Source organism: Lissotriton vulgaris, chromosome 9 (genome assembly GCF_964263255.1).
Source record: "Lissotriton vulgaris chromosome 9, aLisVul1.2, whole genome shotgun sequence".
NCBI lineage: Eukaryota > Metazoa > Chordata > Amphibia > Caudata > Salamandridae > Lissotriton > Lissotriton vulgaris.
Genome location: NC_141697.1, coordinates 704,894,320 through 704,906,336, shown reverse-complemented (window position 1 = coordinate 704,906,336; position 12,017 = coordinate 704,894,320). Strand labels below are relative to the sequence as shown.

General features: G+C 40.9%; 1 protein-coding gene across 1 annotated transcript in view; it reads right to left on the bottom strand.

Moving 5' to 3' along the window:
- Window positions 1-12,017, bottom strand: part of LOC147692141 (uncharacterized) — a 605,572-nt gene that overhangs the window by 326,320 nt on the left and 267,235 nt on the right. The window lies entirely within an intron of this gene.

Genomic DNA, 12,017 nt, shown 5'->3' with positions numbered 1-12,017 from the left:
GTGGTAGACTAGGACAAGTGTATGTAAGGATATTAGACGCAATGTCACACCCTCTAGAGGAGCGGTATCTTATGTTGCAAATAACGAAGTAATGATATCTAATACAGCACATAATACAGAGAGTGTAGATAAAGGATTTGTTGTTTCCATTATTGATGGAGTTCCGGATCAGATTAGGAAATCACCCAATAGTAATTTTAAAGTCTGTGGAGAAGATATAGTGTTGATGGTAGATTCAGGGTCTCCTTGGACAATCATCACACAGCAATATTTTTGGGAGAAATTGAACAAACAGTTGTGTTTAGAGAATTTAGTATTATCTGATATTATGGCTGTGAGTTTTGAAGGGAATCGGATTGAAGTTGAGGGTTATTTTGAAGTAAATATTCACTTTAAGCATAGATGTGCTGTAATTAAATTGTACATTGCAAGGAAAGGAGTTAATGTCCTAGGGTGGCGTGATCAATATAAATTAGGAATCATATTGAATCCGAGAGCAAAGGAACCTGTGACTTTATGTGATGACTTATTATATAATCAGGTTGCCACTATTGGTAACGATGATAAGTGCATTGACAAAGAGAAGATTTTGATAAACAGTTTCAAGAATGTGTTTTGTGACAGGTTGGGAAAATTAAAGATTTTTCTCATAAAATTGTCTTAAAGGAAAATGCTACACCTATCAAACAAAAAATTAGGGGAGTTCCAATAAGTGTAAGACAAGAATTGAAGGATATGTTAAAAGAGTTATTGGATGAAGGGATTATTGAAACAATTGAATCAGCTGAGTGGGTTTCTCCCATACTTTTGGTCCGAAAACCAGATCAAAAGTTGAGAGTGTGTGTAGATCTAAGAGCTCTCATTTCTAATATTATCATAGATTGTCATCCATTGTCAAACATTAATGAAGTGGTATCCATGTTTGAGGGAGCCCAGATATTTTCAACGTTAGATTTACGTTCAGCATACCACCAAATAGAACTTAAGGAGGAGTCAAAGAAGCTCACAGCGTTTATCACGCCTTTTGGTGTATACCAATATACGAGGATGCCATTTGGCCTGGCATCAGCAGCGTCAGTCTTCCAAAGAGTAATGTTTCTGATATTTAGAGATTTGGATGAATATGTCAAGTGTTTTCAGGACGATATTTTGTTTTTTTCAAGGGATGAGACTGAGCATGTTTGCCATGTAAATGAAGTGTGCAAGAGATTAGAGAGTCATGGGCTTACATTAAAGGCACATAAGTGTAAGCTTTTCAAACGTACAGTTGAATATTTGGGTCATAAATTGTCTGGTAATGGAATTGTCCCGAAGAAAACTAATGTAGATGCTATTGTCAAAGCTCCATCACCAGTTAACAAGGATCAATTGTTATCATTCACAGGTATGTGTGAATATTACAGTAAGTTTGTGGAAAGCTTTGCGACCAAAATGGAACCATTGCGGACTTTATTAAGACAAAATGTGAAATATGTATGGTCAAATGAACAACAAGAAGCTTTTGAGTGCATAAAGAAGGATATAGTTAATGCACCCACTTTGAAACCTTTTAGAATGAAGAAAGAGTGTATAATCACGGCGGATGCCAGTTTATATGGTTTAGGAGGAATTTTGTCGCAAAGGGAAGGAAAAGAGCATGGAACGTAGGTTTTGCTTTACACACACTGAATGAGTGTGAAAGGAAATATGCAGCAATTGAGAGGGAGTTACTTGCGTGTGTGTGGGCGGTGGAACATTTTAGGCTATATGTTTGGGGTTGTAGATTCACCCTGAGAACAGATCATAAGCCATTGGTTAATATATTGTCTACAGGTGGCGGATGGCATTCTACAGCCAGAATTGCAAGGTTATCTTCAAGATTGCAAGAATACAATTTTAGCACAGAGTATGTTCTGGAAAAAAAAAAATTACTGCTGATTTTCTGTCTCGTCTACCGTGTGAACAAGATAAGGTAGATGTGGTTAAGGAAGGAGAATTTGTTCTGACAATAGCTGATGTGATGGGTGAACAGTTTCAAGAAGTGGGATAGTTGTGTAAGGATAGATGATAGGTGGAGTACCCTTAAAAAATATGCGATGGAAGGATGGCCTAAAAAAATTTAATTAAAGAAGAGCTTTTACCGTTTGCAAGAGTGGCAGATGAATTGGAATGGGAAAATGATTTTCTTTTTAAGTCAGGCAAGTGCGTCCCACCACAAGGTATACAAGATGTCATTCTTAAGTTGGCTCATAAGACGCATCCTGGCATATCTTCTATGAAGATGTTGATTAGGAGTTTCTTTTGGTGGCCAGGAATGGATGCATTTATAGATAGGGTTGTAAGAGAATGTGAAGAGTGTGTGTCTAGTGAGAAAATGCTCAGAACTAATGTTCCACCTTTGAAAGTGGAAGTGGCCAGACACGCCGTGGCAAAAGTTAGCCTTTGATATTTCGGGTCCATTTAGGAATTTACCTGAAAATTCACAATATGCATTAGTGTTGATTGATTTGCACTCAAAATGGCTCGAAGTAAAATTTGTATCTAATCCTACTACTAATGCGGTGATTATTTATTTTAAAGACATTTTTGCTCGAGAAGGATGCCTGTTTGTGTTAGTTACCGACAATGGGGTGCAATTGAAATCAATAGAGATGGAGAATTTTTTAAAAGCACATGGAATTACACACAAGTGTACGACATTATATGAGCCACACGAAAATGGCCAGGTGGAGAGATTTAATAGAGTGTTGAAATCTTATGTAACAGATGCGTGAAAACACATGGAGAATGGATGAATGAGTTAAGAAAGAGGTTGTGGGTTTATCGAATTACACCTCATTCTACAACAGAACTTAGCCCTTTTAAGTTACTAAAAGGAAGATATCCAGCTTCAGAAATCTGTCCATGGTGGTTTAAAAATTAATGCCAAGACAAATTGGACATTAAGGAATGTGTACATGATACAGCTAGAAGAGTAGAAGCGAAGCAAATCAAGACCATGGGTTGGTAAAATAAAAAATGGAAGGTCAAAACTCATAATTTTGTTGAAGGGGATTGGGTGAGGATTATGAGACCAGGTCTGATGATGAAAGGTTCATGTAAATTTGGTAAGCCTATACAAATCAAAAAAGTGTTTAGTAATTCTGTAATTACTCAAGATGGGAAATTGTGGTATGTTAGTGAGAACTGCCAAGTGTAATAATTTCATCTATGGTTCTAATTGTAGATATAATAAACCAAATATCGGTACCCACTTTTATCTGACATAGTGACCCCAAATACATCAGGAAACGAGATGCGTCCAATTACCTGCCTAAGGGGGGCTAGAAGCACCACTCCTAAACACACAGACTCTTCAAGCAAGACACTGGAGATAACAAACCAGAACCAAACATGTTTAAATCAACTTAGAAGAAGTTCACGATTAGTCGTGGGTGCCCCAATTCCTAAGCCGACAACGACCCTGATGTATTTAACGGTCCTCACAGGATACAGCTAACAGAGTCATACCCAGGTATTCCCAAGGATGATAAAATTAGAATTTGTTCATGGAACATACATGGGTTCTGAGAAATGGGCCAAGACCCAGAGACTCAAGCCTTTTTACAAAGTTTCGACATCATCTTGTTACAAGAAACGTTGAACCTGATACCAAAACTTATTATCGGATACGTAGAATGTCATCTCATGGCAGAAAACAATTATAAATAAGGGCAGCCAATGGTGGGCTGTCAACTTATGTTACAGAAAAATTAGTTTGGCAAACGGAACAACTTGACATAGGTGAAAATTGGCTACAGGTTGTGTAACTGGAGAGCAACAACCTTGCACATATAAAGCCTTGGCAGCCACTGATTTTAAACATATATATCCACCCCAACAACAAGTGGAAAAAGGAAAAACTGGTATGCCTGATAAGCTTGATAAAGGTTCTGCAAATTAGCCATCAGAATTGTGAGATGATAATCACAGGCGACTTCAACTCCAACATAATAGAGAGCAAGATAAACAAGAGAATGTGTCAAAAGGAGTTGGAGGTTAATGAACTGAAAAACGACCTGGACACCTTGGGACTATATATTCTTAATGGAAAAACAAAGGGAGATCAACCAGCTGGGATCACATTTTTAAGTGGGAAAAAACAATCAATCATTGACTATACCATGGTCAGCAAAGAACTTTACCACACAGTTAATTCTTTTTATATACAATCCGCCCGGAAAGTGACTACCTGCCACAAGTTTTGACTATTAACGCAAAGCTGTTCCAGAAAAAGAAAATAACAGCCCTAACAGAAATGCCGGTAACATATAATTTGAAGAAACTAAAATGGCGCGGAACGAACATTACACAAATAATGGATGCTGTGCATAAATAAATAAATGATAGTAGGTCGCAGTGTACCCAATCGTTAGAAGACGTTTGGGAAAAATTAGGAAAGTTTCTTTTAAATAAATTTCAGGTACTCCCGGGACATCAAGGTACACAAAGAAGAACATATAAACCATGGTTCAATAAACAACTTCGCTACCTGAAAAGGGAAATTGTAAGGGAAGCGAGAAAAACAGCTATTGCTGCAATATCGGGAAAAACTGTAATGAACAACAAAATCACAGACATGAGCAAGAAATACAAAGAGAGGTGTAGAGTGGCAAAAAAGGAACACATGGAAAGCTCTGGGAGAAATTACTTTGGGCGAGCAAACTGCCTAACAGTTGTGAGTTTTGGGGCATAATAAACAAGGTAACAAAGGGAACAGGAATGCTTAAAAAAGCAGGAATAGGTGAGAAAACATGGGAACAACACATACAAAACCTATACGACAATACAATCAATGAAAAGACAACGAGTTGGGAAACTGGGCTGAATGCTCTGCAGGAGGAAAAGAATAGAAAAATTGTCATCAGCCCCCTTTCCCAGGAAAAATCACAACTTGAAGAAATCTCACTCTTCCACGACAAAGTACAATTTGAAGACAAATCACAGGAACCAAATCATAATGGCTCAAATACTCTATAACACTCAATTAAAAGAAGTAATTAAAAAAGTGAAAATGGAGGGAGCAGCAGGGCCAAATGGTCTTCCATATGCAATCTTTAAACACAAACCGGACTTTTGGGCAAACTATCTTACGCCGCTCTTTAATCACCTGTACTCTCAAAACTAGATCATGAAGTCTTGGAGAGGGAGCATATTTCACCCCGTATACAAGAATGGTAGTCGTAACAAGCCAAGTAAAACTACAGGCTTATAGCCCTGACGGACATTGATGCAAAACTTTATGCTTCCTGTATAATATTACAATTACAAGAATGGATGGGGGAGAAAAGTATAATTCCCAAATATCAAACCGGTTTTAGGCAAGGAATGGGCACAAGTAGGAACTTGGCAGAATTAGCAATCCTTACAGAAAAAGCAATTTTCAAGAGAGCAGGTCTATTTGCATGTTATATCGATTTAAAATCGGCCATCGACAGAGTTCCACGTGATCGACTTTGGACAAAATTAAAAGGATGGGGAGTACCACAACAACTAATTAACTCCATAGTAGCCCTCCACAGCGAAAGATGGGCGATGGCAGTATAGTATCATCTGAAACAGGGGTGTGTCTTGGCCCCAACCCTTTGTAATCTCTATCTCGCTGACCTGTACATCCATTTGTTAAAAATAAACGGCCATCCTCCGAAATTGGCAGAAGACCACACATAGTATCTGCAATATGCAGATGACATAGTGGTCTTGAGTCAAACCCCAATTGGCCTATAAAGAGTCATTGACCACCTGACAATTTACTCTGACCATCAAGGGCTGGAGATAAACAAGAAAAAACCAAAGGTGGTGCGATTAGCGGGCCCAAGGCCCAAAAAATTCAGTTGGTTCACAAAGGGCAAACAAATAGAGGAAGTTGGCACTTAAAAGTATTTGGGCATCAATTTAGGGCGATGCATGTCCTTTACTGATCAAAAATGTGCAATAAGAGCAAAGGCCCAAACTCTAACCTTTGCATACAAACAGCTGCAATCGAAACTGAGTTGCCCTTCATACAGCCATCTTTTAAAAACAATGGCAGCACAATTACTTCCAGCGCTGGCATATGGATTAGAATTATGGCTTGGCCGGGAATTTTGAATTTTAAATGAGCTACATACAAAAGTTTATAAAGCTGTTTTTAACCTTCCCAAAGCAGTTTCACCAGTACAGATCCACCTGGAATTTGGACTCCAAAACCAGAAATTCCAGAGACAATCTGTTTTTGTGAAACTATGCGGGAAAGTTCGCTCCTCGGAACCCAGCACCATGAACAATCTATGCTGGACAGAAATAAAGACCCAGTTTGATCAAAAAACATTGTACTCATGGGGCGAACATCTAAGATCAGCTTTGGTGGAACTAGACATCCAAGAGGCAAGGGACAGTAAAATAGAGAAGGTGGCGTTCAATAGAGTGTCTAATGGCGCTGCAAAGAAATGATCTTTTTTAGAAGACAAAAATACAGTGGCAAAACGGCGACACTCTTGGACTGTGATAATTTCTTATGTAAAACTCAAACTGCAAGATTATAAAGCAGCACACTTCAGATTGTCACTAAAAAAGAAGTACATGCTGTATCGGTTTGGAGTCCATGAAACCAAGAGGGACGCGCTCTTTTGCACCAGACTTGTTGTGAGGAGAACGGCTCTCTCAACCTGCGTCCATTTCCATTAGCCGTGACGGAAACGGCACGAGAACCACCTGCTCTGCACGTGAGGGGAAGAGCCAAGTAGAAACCACAAGCCCCAGCAGGATTTGCTGGACGCCTGCTGAGGGCGTCATCACAGGGCGCCCGGAGGCGCGGTAAATTCGGAGCGGCCCTCCAGCAGCGCAGGACGCGCTCTTTTGCACCAGGCTTGCCATGAGAGGAACGGCTCTCTCAACCCGCCTCCATTTCCATTAGCCATCGGGGAAACGGCATGAGAACCACCCGCTCTGCCCGTGAGGGGAACAGCCAAGTAGAAACAACAAGTCCCAGCAGGCTTTGCCAGACGCCTGCTGTGGGCGTCATCACAGGGCGCCAGGAGGCACTGTAAATTCAGAGCGGCCCTCCGCAGCGTGGGACGCGCATGGGCGTGCCCGGCGCTGTCCGGACAAAGCCCAGGCCAAGGGCAGGCCCTTCTGGGCCGGTCCGCAGCCATTTGAGGTAGGGCCAGGCCACTCCCTTTGGTTTTCCATCAGAGAGGATCACTACCCACGTACTACTTTACTGAGGTTCCACTGTGGATTAATGAAGAACAAGGCATGACGTCAAGCTGAGTAACAATTCTTGTTTATTACCGTCTTGGTTTACCTTAATTTTAATTCCATTTTTATCTTTAATGTAAGTATTTTAGCTGTAGAGATATTCTTCAAGGGCTTGGTTGTGTATTGCACTTTATTTGTGCATTGTATTGGTGCGCTTTTTAAAAGGATACAGGCTCTTTATATTTTACACTTTGCACTTTGGACAACACCAATCCCTGTACCCTTGTTTACAGCAGATTGTACTTTATATTGTACATCTTATAAATGCCCTAGCACTTAGCACTTTGTTTCATCCTAGCACTTTGTATTTGAACTAGGCACTTTACATTGAAACTGTGGGTGTCTTAGATCATACGTTACACTAGCTTACATTCCACATATAAATACTTCTTAAGAAGCCATCATGGCAAGACATAGAATCCTAAAAGCTATAACTGAAATCCTTGCACCACAATAGACTCATTCTTAGTGCGTGCAGTCAGTGCAATCACTGATGAAATTGATAGGACAGAACGCCGCTTATCGCTGGGTTCCAGTATAATGGCTGGGGAACAGCTAGGTAGCAATAGTGGACTCCACCAGGGCGAACCTACACAAACTGCAGAAGTCGCCCTTAACGCACCCCATGGTACATCTAGACCCCATGGAAATGTATTAGAATTTGAACATGATTTGCCCACCCAACCTGATTCCCTCACCCAGCATAAACATGATAGATCACCAACTCCGAAGAGGAAGAAAGGCTGCAAGAAGAGACAAACAGGGGTGGGCAAATCTAAAAGCAAGAAATACCCCATGCAGAACCCTAAAGATCCGATATGTGATATCCAAGATGGCCAAGATAACATTGCCAACCCACAAACTTTATTAATTATAGCCACAATTTATTCTAAGATAGAGGAGTTACTCCGGCTGCTCCACGAGAAAATTGATAAACTATCTAGTGAGGTGACTAAGATTAGCGGCCTATTGAGGGACACCAACATCAGTGACAGGACAAAGAAGGATGCATCCAGGGGAGGTATTAAAGAGGCGGTGCATAAGATAACTACCTCTAGTGTTAGTAGAACAAACAAAGGTATAGGTAGTGAATTCCCTGGGGGCCGTAATGATATGGCAAGTGCAGAAACCAATGAACCAACAAATCATTTTCCACTAAGACAGGATGCCCTGATTAACCACTCCCGATCATCTCGAGGGGCCAGGACGGAGGAACGGTTGTAGATCATCCAATTGATACCTCAAGTGAGGCAGGCTATAATTTAAGCCAAGAGAGGAGATTTGATGTCCCAATCACCCTCCCCCCTGAGTGCTGTCAGTACGTTGCTGTTCTGCTGAATGTCCTACCTCTACAACCAGGACAAACGGAGAGTAATGACACCTTAAAGAACAGAATAGTGCACCGACTCTATAAGAATTGTGATTTTCCAGTGGTAGGTGCTAATGAGATTCTCCTGACATGTAGAGTGGGCTGGATCGGCCCCCTACCTAAGTGCCTTAAAGGAGATTGTATAATTGTTAATTTCCAGAACACTAGCTGGGCTAGAAACACCTTGGTAAGAGCAGCCCCACTGTTACCATTTGAGTCGATCATGACACTGTTACCACTTGGCTACTTCTTTAGGCATGTAAGGTTCAGACAAGGGGTGATGACATAAATCCGGGGAGTACAAATTAATTTTTATCAATCCCATACCATCAGATACCAAGTCCTGAGTTCACTTGAACAAAACGATTGACACAACAGTATTAACCATTCTAGATTGGAGTAACTGTCTAATGAAGGAAAGGTTAATGATAAAACTGCAGGGTGTTTATTTATACATGAACTACCCCAGACCGAGTCTATAGACATCACAGACATAGTGTGTATATCTCCTGAGGCCCCATCTGTAACTATAGTAAAAGGAAGTAATGGCAAGTCTACAGGAGGCAACATGAGGAACACATTTGAGAATGGTTATATCATTACTACCTGGAATGTCGCAGGCCTAAGGGGAAAATTGGATTTACCAACTTGGCAGGATTTTATTACTTCCAATCAAGATGTAATTTGTCTTCAAGAGTCGTGGTGTACTGAACCTATATATGTTGACGGATTCACATCATATTGGCTCCCGGCTGTGCCTTCGCCTGCAGGTAGAGCCAAAGGAGGGCTTTTGACCCTTATTTCAAACAAGCTAACTGTTTTTAGGATTATTATTATAATTTCGGGTGGGTATTTTAACATCCAACACTGTCTGTTGTCGATGACTAAGGTCTGCGGGAACACGCATGGAGAGGAAGATGAAGGTATGCATTTTTTACATAACGACTATGGAAGAGCTCTTAATTTTTTGATGGGCAAAAATGATCTAGAATTATTACAATGTGCACAGAATATCAATGGTGCTCTTCTATTATTGACCAGATGCTTATTACATCTAACAGCAGTTATTTGTGTTCTACTCCATGGATTACTGAGCAGATATCAAGTGACCATAATAGTATTTCCATGTCAACACTATGCTGGGGTTAAAAAACGACAGTAAATCACGACTTGATAACTAGTATTACCCCCATTAGGCCTAGTGGGATACGAATTAAATGGACTGGCGTAGACCCCGTAAACGTTCTAAAAGAAATTGTCATTAAATGCAAACAGGAGATCTGTTATTGCCTTAATGAGGATGTTAAACCCCCTTTATTATTAGCCAACTTCCAAAAAATAAATGTTTTAATTGAGGGGAAATTAACTGCATCTTCTAGGGGAAATAGTATTCAAACTAGAGGTTGGTTTGACCATAACTGTACCCAGGCCTTAAACCAACTTAAGCAGGCCCTGGGTAGTAGACCTAGAAGGATAAATTCTTATGTAAAACTCAAACCGCAAGATTATCAAGAAGCACACTTCAGATTGTCACTAAAAAAGAAGTACATACTGTATTGGTTTGGAGTCCATGAAACCAAGGATTTGTGACCAACATGGAAAGGGAAACATCAAAACGCAAATTGTCGACTATGTGAGTACCCCAACGAATCTCAATGCCACGCGATGTGTATCTGTCCTACAGTTAACAAAGCTAGAAGGATGCTTTTAAAACCAATTTTAAAAGAACTATAACCCGGTGGGCGGGGGGGAACATCAAACATCTTACTTTGTCGAGGGGCAAAGTTTTTAACTCCGATTGACTCACTTTTAAGAAAAGCAGACATTGAACCTGCAAATATGGTTACAAATGAGTTGGAAAATTCTGTATATACACAGATATAATGATGCACTTTTTGGTGAAACTTTTTTAACTTGTATTTAAATAATTTGTAGTATCATGCTTTACGGTTGTAAAAAAAACAAATAAAGAATTTTCCAATCTAAGCTTTTATACGAGGGTTACAAACTGCAAGAACGCTTTAAGCGGCTCTCTTGTGTGCCAAGATGTTATTTTGCACGGAGCTTGTAATGGTTCAGTGACAAATCTGTCTTGCCCCATGAAAGGGACTCCAGCTGTCGTGATCACACCAGTCTTCAAGTTGCTTTCGAATGGGAGTTACTTGATGCTGAATGAACAAGGTTGCTGTGGCATGCTTCCAGGTATCGCCTATCTGGTCATCGTGAATGCCTGGGTTACTTGCTGTATGCAAGTATTGTTTCCCCCAACACGTACAGTCAGGGTGGCACCTTTGTGGCCTTCGTTAAACAGATCTTTCATAAATGTGATACTTTAAGCAGACTGAAAGCCATGCTTTTACAGCAGACCGTACCCTTAACCTCCGCTCGAGAGACCTTTGATCTTTGACCTTTGATCTTCAGTAGCAAGGACCTTGACCGAGATACAGGCACTTATACGTACAAACTGCCCCTTTAATTTCATAGAAATGGTGGGTCGTATCTTTAACATGTCTGATGCATGTGGTATTGTACACCTATTTAAGATCATAGAGCCGGGATTTGTAAGCACCTTCCAAACGGTCCTCGGAGTTATCCCAAATTTCATACACTCCGTATTTGGAAGCATCTTTGGAGGCTTACCTCTGATACTGCGTTTAATAACTGGAATCCTGATCGTCCCTAGCCTGATATGCAATGGACGGCCCAACCACCAACGAAATGGCGAAAGTGCTTCTAGAACGAGGGTACCGTGAATGCATGGTACAACATCTGGGCGTGCTTCACCTACGAGAACTGAGTGCTTCTTGGATCTTAGCGTTTCGACCAGTCTGGATGGACTGCACTACCTGTTCTTCGATGCCTGTTTTGCGGTGAAGAATGCGTGTTGGATATCTGTCTGACACTTGAGACAGAGACGCCAGCAGACTTGAACACGAGTCTGGAACTGCTGAGGTCCCATGCTTGGCTGTATCCCCAGCGCATTCCAATCCTGACGAATGCATTCCTTGAGAACCTGCAGGTGCCTTTTGCTACAACTGGGGTAAGCATCGGCTCAGCCACCACTAGCGCTGACACCAGCACAAGCACTACAGCTAGCACTACGGGCACTCAGGTATCGACTACAGCACCGGCTGTCGACATACCTGCTATGGGCAGTACTGAATATTATCTGTGCTCCATCGACGTACTGGGTAAAATATTACAATTTCCGTCCCCCACAGCAAGTAACTATGATGTTGTGTCTCCCAGCCAGGACACAATCTACAATTGGCTCATCGTGTGCTGGGAAAGAATTCAGAGTTTCCCTTTTCTTCCTTTTTTCAAGTCTGATAAAAAATATGGAAAACTCCTACCTAAATTTACACTATCGCTAGAGAAAGCATGCCCTTGT